This window comes from Argiope bruennichi, chromosome 7, assembly GCF_947563725.1.
Source record: "Argiope bruennichi chromosome 7, qqArgBrue1.1, whole genome shotgun sequence".
NCBI classification, from domain to species: Eukaryota; Metazoa; Arthropoda; class Arachnida; order Araneae; family Araneidae; genus Argiope; species Argiope bruennichi.
This window is the reverse complement of record NC_079157.1, coordinates 92838663-92858502: the sequence shown is the minus strand read 5'-3', so window position 1 is coordinate 92858502 and position 19840 is coordinate 92838663. Positions and strand designations below refer to the sequence as shown.

The following is a 19840-nucleotide window of genomic DNA, read 5'->3' as shown; positions in this document are numbered from 1 at the left end:
AAAATTCGAGATTTTGATGAATCTGTTCTCTCCAGACATCCATGAATTTGATACAGATTTTTTTAAATACAGATTTTTTTAAAATTATCAATCTGTCTATGAACACGATAGCACAAAACTACTTTCAGGTAGACAGATGAAATTGATATCTACTCCAAATTTATATCAACCTTTGAACGAAATCTATACCAATCCAGTCATCTGAATATAAATTAGTACGATAAGCACAAAACAAAGAGAGTAAAATGGATAAAAATTGGTGCCTAGATTTAAGATTCGAAACGTAGGTACATATCAAATTTGAAACCAAAACCGTCTAAGAATTGACGAGTTGTCATTTTTTACTTTCACAAGCCATACTAAAAAACGTGTAGCGGATTGTGGTTCGCAGCCGAATAACAGGACCACAAGACAAAAGAAACTACTCGTTTTTCGTAGCTGTTATCTGGCTTATAAGCTTTTCCCCACAGTACTTTCCCTCCAGTGAATCGGAGGTGAAATGAACGATATGGCTGTTGAGTGGTGATGTATTAGCTAGCTGTTGCATCTAATGCGCCTGTACCCATTTGAGCAGCACTAAGCGTTATGGCGTGCGTGCGTGAGTGATTGCTGTTGCGTCAAGTGAGTTTAATGACTTTGGGTAGATGGCGCCACAACAGCTGTACTAAGGTTGAAGGTTCATCGTCAGAGGTCACCAATATAGCGGATTGTTATGAGCGAGGAGAGAACCTGGGACCTTGTGGTTCACAGCCGAGGAACAAGACCACAAGACAAAAGTAATTACTCGTGTTTCGTAGCTGTTATCTGGCTTATAAGCTTTTCACCACAAACGCATTAATTTAAATAAATATATGAAATCATGTATGTGATTTTGTGATTGCAATTGTAATTCTGTATCAAATAATAGTTTTAATCATTTGGAAAAATGAACCAAAAATGCAAATTAATTCGTCTTTTTTATTGCGCATGAACTCGATCTCAATATTTAATATCCAAGATCGCACTCCAATAGGATTTTTTATTACTATCGTTCGTATAGTTTATGGTTAATAATATTCAAGTACTTTTATAGGAGAGTATGCGAGAAAGTTTTGTGGTGACTACTCTCACTTGCTAACAATCTAAACGAGAGCATAACATATCTTTATATCCTTAATCTGCCTTTATTGTACATAAAAGTAATTTAAATTGCATGCTGTAGTTTAAATAAAATTGTTAATTTGCAATAGTTATTAATTAGGTGCTGTATTCATTTCATTGCCTTAACATGATGATCTATCAAGTTGAAAATGATTGATTGACCAACCATATACGTTTATACAGGTAGAAATTCGGATAAAAAATATTAATTTAACAACAAAATTCAGTTATTCTGCATTGACCTCTAGAATTTAAACTAAAACGTTAGAAAACACGATGTATGCATTAAAATTATATGCGTTTTAACATGTCTGTCTTTTCCCTAAAGTTTCAGAATCATGTCATAATTAATGAAGTATGTATTAATCCCAAGCCATTCGTGCTTGTTAAAATCTGTGATAATATAACTATGGTAATATAATATTTCTGATTTTTCTAAGTGCCTCGGTTGTCGCCATATTACTTAGAAGATGAAAACAAAAAGTGAATGATTCTCTTGAGCATATGCATATTCTTTCTATATAGGCGTCTATATTTTATATAGAGTCTATGTAGGTGTATATCTTAATAAGTACAAGTTGGCATTGTGAATTATTAAACACGTGCAATATTTCTGACATCTTGAAACACAAAATACAATATTATTTTGTGTCTAAATTTTCTTATATATTTTGTCTATGGTAACGCGAAGCAGTGATGTTCCTATAGTTGTTAGTGAAATAAAGAGTTTATTTTTCTAATAGCGAGGAAGTGCTTTATACAGCACTCTACATGAACATCACCACAATGGTGACCCGGAAAAGAGATCACACAACACACGCATCCCGAATCACCAAATTGGTGACCTCGGACAATGAACCTTCAACCTTTGTACAGCTGTTGTGGCGCCATCTACCCGCAACCAAAGTCGTCAGACTCACTTGACGCAGCAACTACTCACCCACACACACTCCCTACTCAACTGGGTACAGGCCGATTAGACAACAGCTAATAACTCAATACATCACCATTCAACAACCATATCGTTCGTCTCACCTCCGACTCACTAGAGGGAGAGTACTGTGGTGAATAGCATATAATCCAGTTAACAACTACGCTACACGAGCGTAGACTTTTGTATCCTGGTTTAGTTACTGGACTGCTAACCACAAGGTCCTAGGTTCTATCCTTCGCGTATCTCATACCGCTAAACCTTTGATAAAATATTTGCAAGTTTTAGAGACTCGAGATTTGATTAAGTGTACAAAAGTTCAATTTATTTGCATTAAAGTTTTTCAGTACTGAAAGTTAATAGAAATTTAGACAATCAAAACAAAGACATCATTTAAAACACTATTTTTATCAAGATTACAGGTTGCTTTTAGGACATTCTTATCCTAAAACCATAAGTCTTTAATCATATTTCTTTTTCTTATTAATCTTACACGTTGACACATCTTGCTTTATATTATAATAAAAATACACGTGCTCACATAACTAGTAATCTGGCAACAAATTTATGACTCTCTATTTCGAAAACAATAAATTTCACGACTTCATACTATTATTACATCCATTTTTATGTCATTTTTATTCTCCACGCTAATTTGATTAACAGCCTTACCATGGAATGCCTTCAGAAACACAAGTAAAAGTAAAATATATTCCATCCTTTCCAGCAAGAACAAACCAGTCGAGCTGCCGGCGAACCCTATTGATATTCACGTAAGTGATTACAAAAACAAGCAAACACAGGAAGCAAGATATCATTGATATTCATCATAACAGATGATGGCACTGCGAGCATTCCTCCAGAAAAACAAGCCGATGCCTTAATTGCTATTTTAGGGTGAGCGAAAAGCAGGATCGTGCCTTACACCCTAATGTCCCGAGCCTGTCACTGGTCGCATACCACGAAGTCGAGGAAAAGACATCTCGATTTTTTGGAGAGGGGCTCACATTGCTTTCGCATAAATCTGATCTAATTATACTATAGATCAGACAGAGTGGACCCATTAATTGAAAGCCGAATCTGGGTTGAGCCATCAGTTTGTGCAGAGCCACCATCTTCTTTCAGAACACAATTAACGGATGGCTCGAGGCCTGGAGGCGCAAGTGTCTTGATTTATATTCCGAGGAGGAACCGTATATTATCCCCCAGAGTCGTGTGGAGCTTTTATGCTGCCTCTTGGAAGAACCTGTAATGAATTCGGTGGTGAGACGATAGCTGGTTTTGAAAGAGGTTTTTGACTTGGTTGGTGGTTGTAATTTGGGGATCATCCGATCTGCTTGTTGACAAGAACGAGTTGCGGCCTTCTTTCTTCCATCTGGAGGGTGGGAACTGTGGGAGAAGGAAAGAAAAAAAGGGTGTAATAGAATTTGTATCTGAAAACACCCCTCCCATTTGCTGTGTATCTTTTGGAAAATTAGAATTCACCTAACACGATTGGGAGGATCGCAGTATAGCTACTAGGCAATTTTAAGGATTGGTCGAATGCAATTTTTTACAAAAGGAGTTTTAGCAATAGAAGCCGTTCTAAAAACTACTCACACTTTGCATATAAAGTAATATAAGCCATTAATTAATACATCAAATTTAATAATTCACCCTAGTTTATACATTAATCATTGTCAATATTTAAATGCAACATTGCTCCACTTTTGCATTTTTCAAGGGATTAGAGTAATAGCAGTATAAACTGTTGGAAAGTGCAGAAAGTGGGGTGCCAATTACACAAATAAAGATGCTGTAAAAATATTAGGCATTCAACAAAAATATCTTTAAAAAAAGGGAACTTAAAAACAGGGAATATTGTAATAATTTTACTAATACATTAATTGAAGGCCCGTTTTAATGGAGTCCTGGTAAACGCATAATTAGGGTAAAAATTCAAAAAAAAAAAAAAAAAGGAATTATCTACCACGATTGGGAAGTTTAAAATGGAATTATTTGATAATTTGTAGGATTGATAAATTATATTATTGTATCAGAAGATGTTTGCCAGTACAGGATGCCTTAAAAAATATTGAATCTTAATTAAATATTGCAGAAACAACTAATCAATGCATTTAAAGTAAATATTTAATTCAAACAATAATTAAGGACAAAATTATTGTCAATTTGAACTTAAATTAATGAATTAAAGTCGGTTTTTGATATAATTCTGGTGAAAGCAGGATTAGGGAGATAATTGGATTTCACGTATCTTGTTTTAAGAGGTTGGTAGTATAATTAATATGCAGTTTTAGGATTGACCAAACACATTTTTAAGTTACAAAAAAAAAAATACTCTATTCAGGATGTTTAAAAAGTACACATATTTTCATTTCATATGCAATTAATTTATAAACAAATTTATAATAGCAATTAATAAACATGCGATGATAACTAATACATTATTTATTATAGAAATTAATGCATTATTAATTCTGAATTAATTGAAATGATCAAAATATATTGCAACTGTTCAGTCTTTTAGGGATAACTCCAATGAAAATAATCCAGCATAAATTCTCATCTCAAACTCACCGGATCTCAAATCCATTGGATTTCCTTTTGTGCTAACTGTAATATAATAATAAGATCGCCAACTCCTAAGAGAGAGGCAATAAATGCAGAGCTATTTTAACAGCACTAAAGTTCCTTTTTGAAGTAAAACAGAAAAGAAATTTTTAGAATGAAGCTCGGAAAAGTTGAACTATGGTCAGATGTCGACGGTGATACTTAAGCTGACATATGCTCTCGAGATTTCCCCATCTACGAAGCTTGGCTCTAGTTTTCAGATTTAACATGGCTAAGTACACACATACCATATCTTGGGGGGAAAAATCAAATTTTGAATTTAGATCACTCCTGTTTTCTATACAAGTATCTTACCAGATTCGCGTAACAGCAATTATAACCAAACAGGGCCGGCCGAGTTCTTTCGATTGCCAGTTAAGATCTTAACACGGGGTCATTGGTAACCATCAATGAATTGTTAACAATCATTCAAAGCGAATGCACAAAAATAAGAACTGATATGTTTTGAGACGTTCCTAATTTCATTGATCAGCATTATCAGTCATACGTGGACAATTAGGGATTTATTATTTTGTGTCTTAAATATTTAGTAGATGAACTACTATTGACGGTGGATTAATAGATGACTAAGCAGGCAAAACTACTGTCTAGAGTTACCGGATTGAGAAGGGAAGCAGAAAGGTCGATTAAAAAATGTTATTAGCCTGGTTGCCAAATAAATTTGTAAAAAAATGTAAATTCCATAAATTATAAGATATTACAGTATATAAATACTTTGTCGAGTATAATTAATTGGAAGTAATATCCCGTTTACTTAGTAATTGTAGATTTATAAACCTGAACCTTACTTAAATATTATGTATAAATATCGTTATGGCAAGAGAAAGAATATGGTCCATTTTTCAGATTAAATGTTAATTAAATATTAAATTAATTAGAAATTAGCAGAATTTCGTCGTTTTCTTGCAATACCTTTGGAGTAAATTATTTTGCCAGAAAGATTTTAATACCACATTGCAATTCAAAAATTTACATTTTCCGAAATATCTTATTTCTTTCTGTATAATTTCTTTCTTGAACTTTTATTCTTTTTCGAAAATTTAGAGCAGACGTCTTTGACATACAGTAACCAATAAGTCTCTGATCACTTTTTTTTATTTCTATTTCACGTGTCTTTAGGAATTACTTTATGAGTTTAAAGTAGTTTTTAATAGCGCCTAAAATAACTAAAAAAAAAGCACTAACATATCCGTCATTTTCAAGTGATAACAAATGACAAAAGTTACAACAAAAATTAATCAAGTGGTATGGTATAATAAAAAGACTCTTTGTAGTGTAATAATTTATAAAAAAAAATATTTCCATATTAAAAGTATTATATATAAATGTATTTAAACACCTAGCTCGGTCTATCAATTAACAATAAATAGACACGTGTGTAGTGTCTATTTATAGTGTAATGTCTATAGTCACAAAGCTATTAAAATTAAAAATTAACTTAAATTAAATTATGATAGCTTTGTTTAGTTTCAAAATGCTCTGAAATGGGAGATTAAATCTAAATGCACCATTTTATTAAAAAAGCAACCTCATAATGCAATTGCCTAGAGTCTCAAAATTGTCTGAATCAGCTATTAGGCGAACGCATATGTTTTATATGTGAAAATAAAACTCGGTTCATTAAATCACTGCTCGCATTTAGCGAAATCTAAATGACTCTTTCATTTCGAAACTTCCCTAATAGCGCTTTGAAAGCGACTTGAATATAATCTTTTCTCCGCAGCTCTTAATAACAAAGAAATTACTTCATATGTACGTTTAAATGAGTTTCACATTTTTAATATATAAGGAACAATGTGTAAAATTTCCTGAGCTATAAAAAATTCGGCAAAGATAATTAATTACCGAAAAAAAAAAATTTATTGTCATGCGGGATAAGCAGGCAATCGACATAATTAAAAACTTTAATAACAATTACTTAGCTATATGTGAACTAGGTCTTCATAATTTCTCTTAATGATCTTCGTCTACATTTAGAATCCGAAACAAAAGGAAAAGACTATTTTTAAGATAATAAGCACTATTTTAACACAATGGCTACTGCTGTCTAATATGAAATTATCAAGAGAATGCTATTAAACAAAATTTAATCGCAACAAACACAAACAAACAAAAAATTTAATGAAATTAAAAGTTATCATATTATTTATAAAATGTAATTTTTTTTCAATATCAAAATGAATATCAACTGAATTTTCATGTAGAAAATTGATGAAAGAAAATGAAAGGAAGTGAAGAAGTAATCATACATGTAACAGTAAAAGCTCTATGAACAGACGATAATCTTCTCCATATTTCATATAAGTCTTTCAGACAAGAAGTCGATTCTAATAGTAACTTATTTAATTTAATTTTTAAATCATTACAAATAAACATATTTACATAATTTTTTTTTTACTTTTCTTGAATTATTAAATGTTTAAACTTACAAGGTATAATTTTTTTGTTCAAATCTCAGGCTGATTAGTCATATTTAGTAAAGTATTTTGGATTGACTGAATTTCAAATAAAAAATGTACCCTTTTTTTTGCTGCCAAAATTGAATGAGGTAAAAAGCTGTAATTTCATTATTTCAATGGGTGTCTTCTGGAAAATCCACCAATTGACGGATTTCTCATACTCGAAAGAGCTTTGATTGGTCAATTCTATTGACTAATAAAAATGGTAAATTGTATCTATTAGTCAATAGTCATTTTAATAGTCAATTCTATTGACTAATAAAAATGGTAAATTGTATCTATTAGTCAATAGTCAATTTAATAGTCAATTCTATTGACGATTTGATTTTTTAATAGTCAATCAACAGCTCCTTCCAAACATAACAGGATAGTTTGCGCCAGTAACAAAATTCCTTATTGAATCATTATCACACCCACACCCACATCCACCCACCCACCCACTTACCCACACAAACACACACACACACACACACACACACACACACACACACACACACACACACACACACACACACACACACACACACACACACACACACACACACACACACACACACACACACACACACACACACACACACACACAATATGATTTATTTAGTTTCTCAATTTTCAAGATTTTTATATACCTTTATTTTTTCAGATGCATGTACAGATACGCATTGATATCATCAATTTTTAAATACATTTATCTTTAATTTCTTTTTATGTATTTATTATATGTGTTTTTCATATATGGAATGAACTGATTATTTTAAATCACCTTAAGGTTAAAAAAAATTATTCATGCAGAGTTATGAATTTGATACCTTATGTTTTTTCCCGAAATCCTAAAGCCATTATTTTTCTAAAACACGCTCATAATAGATGTTAAGGAATAAATTACTGTAAATAAATAATGAGCTGCCATTGAATAATATTTTGCGTATAATAAGCCTTTTTTCCACTGGTCTCAGAAATTTTACTAAAGATGCGATAGTACTATTAATTTGTGCTACTAACACACCATTTGTATAGTTTGGAGGGAAAAAAAATATAGGAAATACGCGGAAAAATACTTTCATAATAAACTCATGCAAGTTTTTTTCTGCGCTTAATAGGTTAACGACAGAAAGATTTTTATCATGTTTTCTGACATGCTAAAAATACAGAACCTTTGTCTTAAAAGTTATAAGAGAATCATCTTAAGGGGAAAAAAAGAAATCTGTTGTTAGTAGAAATGGAACAAATTCTTGTTGATGCCAAAACGTCTGAACAAACTTAGAACACTTTATGTTTTGCCTTCATTATCATTTCGAAACCCATCAGACTTAGACAATCAGAAGAGCTTTCGTTTTTATGAGGGCAACCAACTGAAATGAAAAGCAAAATATTTATATACGGAATCTTTTGTGTGGCCACGCCGCCAATATCGTCTGCGTTGAAACCATCTGCTTTGCATAATGATCATCACAAAGAACAAATAAAAAATGTTACAAATGGATTTCCCTCTTATTGAAGAGCGTGCGCACACTATTTAGAAGCAATCGCGCAAGTAGAGCTTTCTTTCACGATGACTACCGAAGCGTGAAGAAGCACCTGAAAAACTTGCTTCTTACGCAAATAATAGCGTGTGCAAGTTGTTAGATGCGTTATCTTCAATAATAAAAAAAAAGAGTTTTTCCTGTCAAGTAATTATGTTTTCTACAACCAACAAATAGGTAAATACTTATCACCAGAAGATCAGATCAGAACAGATCAGATCACCTTTGTGGTAGGAATCTTAGTATTTTCCTCCAATCTATATAGGACTGCCAGATCATAGAAAAGCCAATCTTTTTTTAAAAAATAAAGCCAAATAATTTGGCGTTCTTCATTTCGATTTCTATGTAAAAATGCTTCATGTAACATGTGTAGAAAAGGATGGTATCATGTAATCAAATGTTTTTGATTACTTTTAATATTATACTTATAAAACACGTAGAAATTTTATAATGATAATTTGTCATTTCTGTTTTCGGATTTCTTAAATTTACTTAATATTAATTTATATTTCCTATTATTGCAGAGGAAAGATACTCTTTATAACTTCATTATGAGGTAGATGAAAACAGTAGAAGACTTTCAGGAGCAGTTATTTAATTATTTTCTATGTTCAACATTTCTCAAAACAAAACAAATACCGGAAAAATAAACGATATTTACTTAGAATGCAGTCTAATATTGACTACCAAGAAGATTAATCGGAAATATACCTTGATGTTAACAAGGTAAAGCCATCTGTTATGTCATAAAAGAAGGTAGTAGAGTTATATAACCGCTACACTAATTTGTTAAAAATTTTCATTCAATCTAATATTAAAGTTGAAAACACTTTTTTCCAAAGAAATTTCTTCGGTTTTTGTGCCAATTTTTATTATAATTTAATATTTTTGAAAAACATATTTCTTTTTAATTTCAGCAACCATAATTTGTACTCAAATAAAAATATTTAATATTATCTTTAGATAGATTGTCAGCATGTTAAAGAAAAGAATAAGAAAATGTTCAAAATATTAAGACTTGAGAGGCAACACGCAGACTACTATGACATTTATATACTAAGTATCTGCAGCATTTGTTGGCTGATAACTACTTATAAAGTGTCAATAATAGACATTGATTTCTAATTGAAGAAAAGTTTGAAATGAAGCAAGAAATTATAATTTATGATGTTTCCCTCAATAAATGTACTATTAAAAATAAACGAAATTTAAATTTTTATTTACCCTCCTCGTTTATAATATTTATTAATATATTCTTGACACATTTTAAACAAAAAAGTTATATTGCTCAACAACCAAAATCGAACGTGTAAGCAAACGTTTAATTTCATTAATTTTGGCAAATTAATGGCAGCATTTTTGAAACGGAGTTCATTTATAGAATGGACAGCATTGAGGCAATTTAAAATTGTCTTAAAAACAATATTCAAAGCTATTCGCGATATATTCTAAAAGTACTTAGTCATACCGAAAGAACGAAAAAAAATTTAGATTTCGTAATTTATTCGAAAGTACATTTTATTGATGAAATAAAAAAAAAAGTATTTAGTAAAATAAATTCTAACGAGAACTATTTATCTATCTGTTCATAATCTAGTTCACAAATGTTTCAAAAAAACCTTTAAAAATTTAGTTTTTTTTTCCATACAATTTTTCATGACTATAAGAATTAAGTATTAAAGTTAAAAATTTCAAAAGAACGTGTAAAAATATTTGCGATGCACCTTATTATTAATTTTTATTCGAACCCACTGGAGATGTAATCCAAATTTAGAATAATGATTTATTTTTATTTATAAGTCGTAAATTACTGCTGTCTTATATTTAGATAAACACTCATCGTCGGTCTTTCTCTTTTCTTTTTAAATTTTGCAGAATGCGCCAGTAATGGCTTAGTGATTCCTTTTCAATTAAATTATATCTTTAACAGTATTATAGACTAGTAAACAAAACGATTATTAGAAGTGGAAAATACTGTTGCAGTTTCCATAGTTTTATTTTACATATGCAGTGAATAATCAGTTATTGAATACTTCAGATTTCGCATAAACCGGATTACAGACACTTTTTAAAAGTTATGCTCATATGATTGATATATCATCACTTGCATGATGAAAAAGTAATTAATGCTAGAAATATTCATTAACTTTTAATAATATATATTTATAATTGGATAAACACAAACTTTAAGAATACAGTTATGTTCATTTAAAAGTTCATTTAAAACAGACATTAAACATTACCAGGAAGACAAAACAAAACATTACCAGGAAGATAGATATATTTGGTTAAAAACACGCCTTAAAATCTAATTATATTCGGCTATAAACAGATAATAGATACAATTATATTTTTTTGGTACACTCTGAGTCGGTATTTGTATTTTGTGACCATAGATAGCTCACATAATAAGGTTCCTCTTTTAGTAATATGGTATATTTAGTTTAATTTTTCAGCTAACTTCTAACATATTCATTATTTATTTTAGATAAATATTTTTTATTCCATTAACTGAATAATTATTAACTGGTTAACATTTTTATATTATTTTACTGTGAATACATGTTTGTATTTATCTATTATGATTTCAAACTCCTTATTATTGATTAATTAAAAGTTTCGGTTTTATAATTAATCTATTAATTAAGAGAACATAATGAAACTTATGACCCCTTTTAATATAATATTTTTAGTTTAATATGTTAATAAGTACTAATATTATTTTAATATTTAATCATTCAAAAAATTTGTATTTTTAACAAACTTTTTTACTTTTTAATTAGAAAAATGAAGTTTTTAAATCGTCATGCATGCAACTCTTTCTCAACTTAACGACCTTAAGCATCTGTATAGTCTGCCTAAATGGAAATCTGCCGTTTTATATACTGCTAAAAATGGCCAAGCCAAAAGATTATGAATTTTGCATAATGCGCTTAAGTTGTTGGAAATAATTCCACATATACTGTAATAATTCTGCATCATCAATAATACTGCTTCTATAAAATGATTCTTACAATTAAAATTGACTAAATGCACTTGACCATTTTCATTTGATAATATACATACATTAATCTATAGATGACATATGGATATGATTACTTCACTTGTACGATACATTGTTTTTGTTATATAACATTATTGACTCACTAGACTAAATTACTTTTAGCTTGATAACTGTTTATAGTAATTAAATTCTCTGAAATGAAAAAAGGAAACTGGAAAATAAAAATAATTTATTTTACTTTATATGAGCAAACGATACTTCTGTCTAATTCATTTCAACACGATTTATAGATAGAATTATAATTCAAAATCGTTTGGTTTTTTCTTTTCCCGCGCGATTGATTCCTGTGAGTTCTTGATCGTTTGGTTTGAATTGACATTTCGCCATTTCATTTTTAATCATTTGGCTTGTTGTTGTTCGTTTGATATTTCTGTTCAGAATATTTTAAAGAACTGGCATATTTTTCCTTGGAATATTTGTCATAAACATAATGAAACAAAAAGGTGAGTAAGATTTAGATTATTTTTATAAATTAAGATTTCTTTGACTAACGATTTTTATTTCGCAGAAATAGGAATATTCTATGTGATGCGAAATGGATCATTAAGTAGATGTTTAAGATTTTGTTCGTTTTTTTTAAAATCTGTTTTTTTGTTCCTTTCTTCCGTATTATATAAATATAAAAGTCAATATTTTAGATTTGTTAGTGACTATGTTAAATTTTGCGGGCAGTCTGCTAAATTCACATTTCAGGTCTGCTGTTGATTTTGAGTTGTAAATTTTAATTAAGTTGTTTCCAATGTTCTACGTTCAAAACGCTTAGTGAACAACTCAAAACCGTACTCTCGTCTAAATTTTTATACTATGCAAGATGTTATAGATGTTAAAAATCAAAAGTAAAGAATGGTAATAATATGGATGAAACAAACAAACTCAATATTTCGAATTATCAAATAACCTTCAACTGTATTTTCCTTTAAACTTCGACTTGGTCATTTTAATCGTGTTTAAAGTCGATATTAGAGACACAAAGTACTATGGATTTCTGTGAAGAATAAAATACCTTAAAAAAAAATAAACCGCTCAGAAAATGTCATAATTTTAATGTCTGTATAAACCAATACCAAAACATTTGAAAGAATCATTGTATCACAATGTTGAAAATGAAAGATTCTATATGTATATATATTGTTATAATTGTATAACCCTAAATATATTTAAAAAAGTATATATTTTTTTAATCTGAACGTATCAATCAAATACAGCACAGAAATTTGTGATAAATCTATTGTCTGTTTAAGAATATTTGTGTGGCAAACATTTTCTCTGAAATAATTAATAAAATTTATCGACCAGTAACTGTATATTGATAGCATATTCATAAAAGCAATGCCCCCCAAAATAATTCTAAAAATACCGAACTTAAGAAAATAAAAATTATAGAGTTCATATAAAAATATGATTCTAAAAATTATGGACGGAAAAAAAGCGCCAAGCTTTTAGCAAAAATATCAAACTGGTAACCCTGATTTTGTAAAGCAACATCGCTCTCGTGCCGATTAAAATGGCGGGAAACAATAAATAAACATTCGAATGAGAACTTCTGCACGCATTTTAAACAAAATCGGTTGTTTAACAAAGGGAACTAGAAACGGTACTTCCCTGATATTTATACTTCCGATATAATTTGGTTCCCCACCCGTTGTGAGTTTTTTTCCCTTTTTTTTTTTTAGAAGCACACTCGCAGCAGAAAACGTTTGACCGCGTTATAGTGTTGTAAAAGAAATAATGGCGGAAGACTCATGTAAGCTGCTGTTATTGATTGCAAGAAATCTTTTTTTTTTATTTGGGCGTTAACTTTCCTTTTCAAGGAACACATATTTTTAAGTGGAGTCATTTTGTAGTAATAGGGCAAAAAAAAAAGTGTTATTAGATTTTAAAGATGACGGTGATTTGTATTTGAATTGTATTCACATTACTGTTCCTCAATTTAGGCTTTATTCTAAGTATTATCCTGGTTCTTTGATTGAATTAATTTTTTTCTAGAGATTGATTTTAATGCGGTTAATTGAAAAAAAGTTCCAACTCAATACAAAACTACTTTTATTCATTATAAAGTAATTGTGATTTCGACGTGTAGGTTTAAAAGAAGGTATCACAGATATTTATTGCAAAATGGTTTAATTCACAATTACTCTTCATTTGAGTGACCAATTTTTATCCTAGAACGTTTACTGAATCGAATAAATAAATAAATAAAAACAAGTTAAACTTTAAAGTAACTACTATATTAAACAAAACAAAAAAGTTATAAAAACTCATAAATATATGTTGCGGTAAAATCTTCTGTTTTTTAAGACTTATTCTACTAATCAATCATATTTAAGAAAACTGGGATATTGATTGATCATATTGATTAGTAGTAAATGTTAGAGAGGAGAATTTGGTAAGAGCTAATATTTTAAAGATTCCATTATCTTCTTTTCATATAAAGTAAGTCTTGCAGAAAAAACACCCCAGGAACATTTAATTCAAATTTGGATTACTTTACCAATCCATAACGAAGGATTAAAAATCAAAAATATATTTGAAAATCCAAGGTATCTGGCAGCAATTATACTTCATTCGCCAATGACATTTTATCAATGAGAAGTTTTCTTCAAATGACCATAGGGTTCCGTGTTTTTAATTTACTTGTATTTATACGTACGTGGCATTTGTTAAGCATAATTTAACTACTTTGGATGAAATTAAACTAATGATAATTAATTATTTTAAACTAAGCTTCTCACTAATGATATCAATTGTTTCATAATGGCAAGTAACATTTGATGAATGTAATTTTGACATGCATTACATGAATAATTGGTTGGCTTTATTATTTTATTTATATTATAGCATAACCAACATCTATTTCGACCTCCTGAGCCTTTCAAAATATTATCAGGAGGCAAATTTGTCAGGTGTAACATTATTTTATTGTAGTTCAGGGTCAATAAAAAGGGAACTTCTGGTTTTTTTAGGCCCACTAAGGGCCATACATTTCAAGCGTTATAACAACAAAAATCTGTTGGAATAAATTTTGGAGCTCACAATGGAAAAATTCTAAGATGCATTTCTATATGCTATTTACAAGAATAAGTATAAAGCTTCTTTTTTCTTTTTTTGTGTGTTCATTTTTCATTTATGCTGGCGTCTTGACCTAGGGGTAGCGCGTCTTCCCCGTGATCTGGGTGTCCCTGGTTAGAGTCCTGGTTCGGGCATGGCTGTTCTTCACCCTGTGTTCTATCTGTGAGGTGTGTGAATGTGCCCCCTCCCCCAGTAAAAAGGGGTTGTGCAAGTGTGTGTGTGGGTGTCATCTTCATATGAGCTAGAAGTCTGACTTCTGCCCTCGGATCCTCGGGGGTCTTTACCCTCAAAAGCTACTGCACCTAATTTCCGTGGTAACGCGAACAAGACATCATCCTCTTTTTTTATTTATCTCAGAAATAATAAAATAAGATAATATTTATTTCATTATTAAGTTAAAAAGATGGATATAAGCTGAATCAAATAAACAATAAAATAGTATAAGCTAAATTAATGGTGAATAAGCATTATATTTTAAAATTAGAAAGAATTATCATAATTTATATATTATAATATATTCCTTTCTTTCATTAAAATCATGCTTTTCTTATAATTAATTCCTAATTTATTCCACTAATCTATTTCGGGAAATAGAACTTCCAAAAATATGGTCTTCATCGATCTAGATTGTGTTAGTAGCCAAATATGCATCTCAAATGATATACTGGTGTGCATTAATAATTTAATTATGCAACCAAGTAGTTTTTTCGTGATATAATTACTTTCTATTCCATCGTCATGGAAAAACAGCAAACGATTTTAGAAAATTGTCACGTCAAAGCTGTCAAGCATTTTTGCTTCAACCAATTACCGATTTGCACGTTTATGGAATGCGCAAACAAAACAAGGAACTGAACTGAAATATCTAATGTATATGAACAGAAGATGAATCTGTTTCATATACCTTAAAGCACGTTTCGAAAGTGGATCGAACAGAAGAAAACTAACCGGTGATATTCTGACAAGATAAGGCTTAAATATGGAGCAATTAAGAACGTCAATGAACGGTAAAGCAATCTTCTTCAAAGCAAGTTTCTGTTCGACACTAATCATTTTCTAAATCTTTCTTTCAGGAGGAAAAGGTGACGTTATTAATCGTCGAAACATTTATTTTATTTTGAAAATAGTTCGGAGAAAAAAGATTGTTAACTTTCGCTTTTGAAAAGAAATAGATTAAAACTATTTTCAAAATAAACTTTTAAAAAATCGTTTGCTTTAACTTTTGAAGTGAAAACCATTTACTTATATTTAACATGTGACTGATGTTTGCTGCAATTTATCAAGAATGAATTATGTTTCAAATGTGTGGAAATTTCTGAGAAAACACTTTAACTTGAAAGTAAAATTAATCATTATTTTAAAAATGAGTTCATTTCTTTTTACTTTTGAAAAAATGCAACATTAATTTTATTACAGCTAAATTGCATTTAAATTTTGTTGCAATTTATAATAAATGAATAAAAAGCAAAAACAATTTTTCTGTTCTTTTAGAAAAATTTCTTTTAAATTAAAGAATGCAAAAAATAATTTTTTTAATGATAACATATCCTATAATTTTGTTTAATATACAACTATACTGGTTATATTTATTTTAAGAAATTAAATCGAACAATAAAAAGTATTTTTATAAATTAAATTGCTATAAATTGCTATAATAAATTGCTATTCGAAATACTTTTCATTTACTTCTGATCTTTCAACATATTTTTGAAATTTTAATTTTTTTGGCAATTTATTGTTTTATTTTGCATTTGAAAAACATAAATAAAGTTCTTTCTTTTTTTAAATATTTCTTTGAAAGAAAAACAATTTAATTTTAGTTGAATAGATATAATTTTCTTTCAAACTAAAAGTAAGAATGAATTTGTTAAAATATATTCTTAATGACTTTGATAATTTCTGTTTTTAGCTGAATTTTAATTTTAAAAATAACATCGTTTGATATAAAATTCAAATAATGAAATCAAATTCAAAAATAAAATTAATTTCAGCTAAATTGCAATTAATTATTCTTTCAATTAAATAAGTAATATTAAAGAATTTTTCGGATTTCTGACCGGAAAATGATTAGATTATTTTTAAAAAATTAACTAATAAATATTTTTGAGGTATTTTTGAAAAATGGAATGGAGAAATTTCTCATCTTTTTAATTCAAAAGAGGCAGAATAAACACTGTGACTGATAATTAGTAACATAATGTGACAAAATTTTTTTGTGTTCATTAAATTTAAAAGTGAATTCTAACATAGCATTGATAGAAAATGGCGATATATTGTTATGCAGTTACTAATTAAGTTTGAATCGCAGCATATAAAGATAGTGAAAAAATGTACTCAAATAATACGTACTTATCAACGAACTGAATAATTATTATTTCATTAGATTAATCTATTATAAACTGAACTAATTTAACTATTTTATTTAATGATTTTTTTTCAGATTAATATTATTTTATATTTAAAATAAAATAAAGATAAATTTGCACATGAAATAATTTTCTATGTCTTAAATATAATTCTATAATTAAAATAAGATATTACTATGTTATTAACAATGTAATTACATATATTTGCCATAGATAAGAAGCACATTTCAGATGCAAATAGATCTTAACAAAATCATTAAAGTTAACACATAAATTAGCTATTTTTAACGGAGGTGAATTATTCTATATAATCAAAAAGCATGAAGACATATTTTGATTTAAACATTTATTCAAAGTTGAAAAGTACCAGACAAATTTCCATGAAATTTGGTCGTGTAAGAAAGATGCTTCTTTTCACAATTTATTGAGAGGATTCGGTCACGAAATCATTTAAGGAAGGAACAAGAAATTGTTAAAAAGTAGAAAAGGATCAGGGGCTCATCCAGTAGCACAAAAAGATGATACTGATCTAAAATTTTCACCAATGATTTTATTTGTTATCACAAAACTTACATGTGTTTTCGTACAATGTGTTTCGTATTCGAAAACATATAATTTTTATTCAAATCATACTGTAAATAGAAATCCACTTATTATGGATATATAAGTCGTAAGCTCATATTTTCAACATAAACAATGGGGAATAGGGAATCCAGGATGAAATATTAATAGTTTCAATGAAAACAATTTGAGTTTTATTTCAGTAATGAAATTGAATGTTGTAAAATATTCTTAAAATATTTTTTTTAAAATTGATTAAAAATAGGAAAAAATCATTTGGTAATCTCTGGAAAGATAATTTATTGAATTTTAAGTACAAAATTATTTATGTACTGAAATAATTTTGGTAGTTGCCGCAGAAAACGCCCACATTTATTAAATTCCTAATTAAAATTTTATAAAAATACAAATCGAGATGCACATTCTCATCCTTCATGGTATATATGTGCCAAGTTTGGTAATTCTAGGTAAAATGGTCGGGATTAGTAGAGACAGAGATTTAGTATCCTTTATGGCTAAATGTCCTCAGTTACTACGGAAACATTTTAATTCTTTTGTCGTGAATACAATGTTATTACAACAGATGGCGTTGTAACTATGAAATAACAATTTACTTTTAATTGCTACGTATAGAAAGATTTTTGTGAAATCTTTAAGAAATGAGGTTTAGTAAGTTTTATAGCAAAAATATTTACTTTGAATTCCATATTTAATTATTAACTATTCTACCTTTTTCACAAAAAAATGCAAAGTATTTTGAATTATTACTATATAAGCAATTTTTTAAATTAATGTAGAGAAATATATAGTTTCATTTTTTGATCAATTCGATTTTGCTTAACTCCACCATGTTCTCAAAAAAAAAAAAAAAAAAAGCTTTTTTTGAAATAATTAAATTTTTTAAGTAAACCACAGTATTAAAATAAAGAATTCTTCAAAATGATGAAAATATTTCAATTGGCGTTAAATATAGCACTATAACTTATTTTCCTACTTTGAAAAACAAAATTTATCATGAAGCATTTTTTGCCATGGATTCACCCAATTTTCAATAGTGAATAGAAGTCACTCAATTCTATTAAAAGCCCATCAGTCAAAAATCAATAGCGGCTAAAAAATGATTTCAAACAATGCGTTTTAAATATAGAAACACCACACAGCGCCTTGTTAGCTAAAGAAAGCAGAGTGCCAAAAACACGAAAACGCAGACGTGCTGCAGTACATTAGCAATGCCAGTGACAACAATAAGACAATGATGAGATAAGGTGCACCTTTCCACGAGGCTATTAACTTAGTTTTCTGCAATGTCTGTCACATATTATTCGACCTTTGAAAGGTCATATTTTAACAATGTTTCATCTATTTTTTCATCTGCTTTTGAGCTAGTGACTTAAATATGTCTTGCCGATAATTAATTGGGTTGTTGGATGCACTTTTCAAACAGAAAAGTTGTTGGCGTGGTTTTTGTTCCAGTTAAGCTTGGTTTTTTTTAAAAAAAAGTTTTGAAAAGTTTGTTGATGGATGTTTCAGGTTGCAGGGATGTTCTGTTCGTTCGTTTTTTAAATAAATATTTGTTTAATTCAGGAATGAAAAACACAGATTTAAATAAAAGTATTCAAAATCGTAAATATTCCTAATTTCGATGGTCTTCATGGATCTAATATAAGATTGCTTGACACAGTTTGGGAATCCTAAATTTTTTTATTGAATCATGCTCTTTTATGATCTTCTATAAGCCATTTGAAATTATAGAATAATTTTTATTATTTCAAAAAATATTAAAAATTCTTAACTTAGAAAATCCTTAGAAATTAAAGGGTTATTTCATAAAGTTTTTGCATACATTATGCTTTATTGAGTAATTTAAGTTCTTTTATTAAATAAAATTTATCTTAGTAATCATCACAATTTAAAAAGTCAATTAGGAGAATCTCTAATTTGGATGATTTTCATGAATCTCAAGAGAGGTTATTTTTAAGAGCTTTCAGGTGAAACATTTTTTATTGGATCTTTTTTTGTTGCATTCTTTTATTAAACAGAATTTATGATGATAATTACCTTTATTTAAAACAAATGTTGATTAAAATTTACAGACT

The 19840-nt window shown here is 28.9% G+C and overlaps 1 long non-coding RNA gene across 1 annotated transcript in view; it reads right to left on the bottom strand.

Annotated features, from left to right (window-relative positions):
• Positions 1-2584: 2584 nt before the first annotated feature.
• Positions 2585-19840, bottom strand: part of LOC129976320 (uncharacterized) — a 134025-nt gene continuing 116769 nt past the window's right edge. Inside the window, exon 3 of the long non-coding RNA XR_008785127.1 lies at positions 2585-3460. This is a non-coding gene — a long non-coding RNA (uncharacterized LOC129976320). The remainder of the gene's footprint in view (positions 3461-19840) is intronic.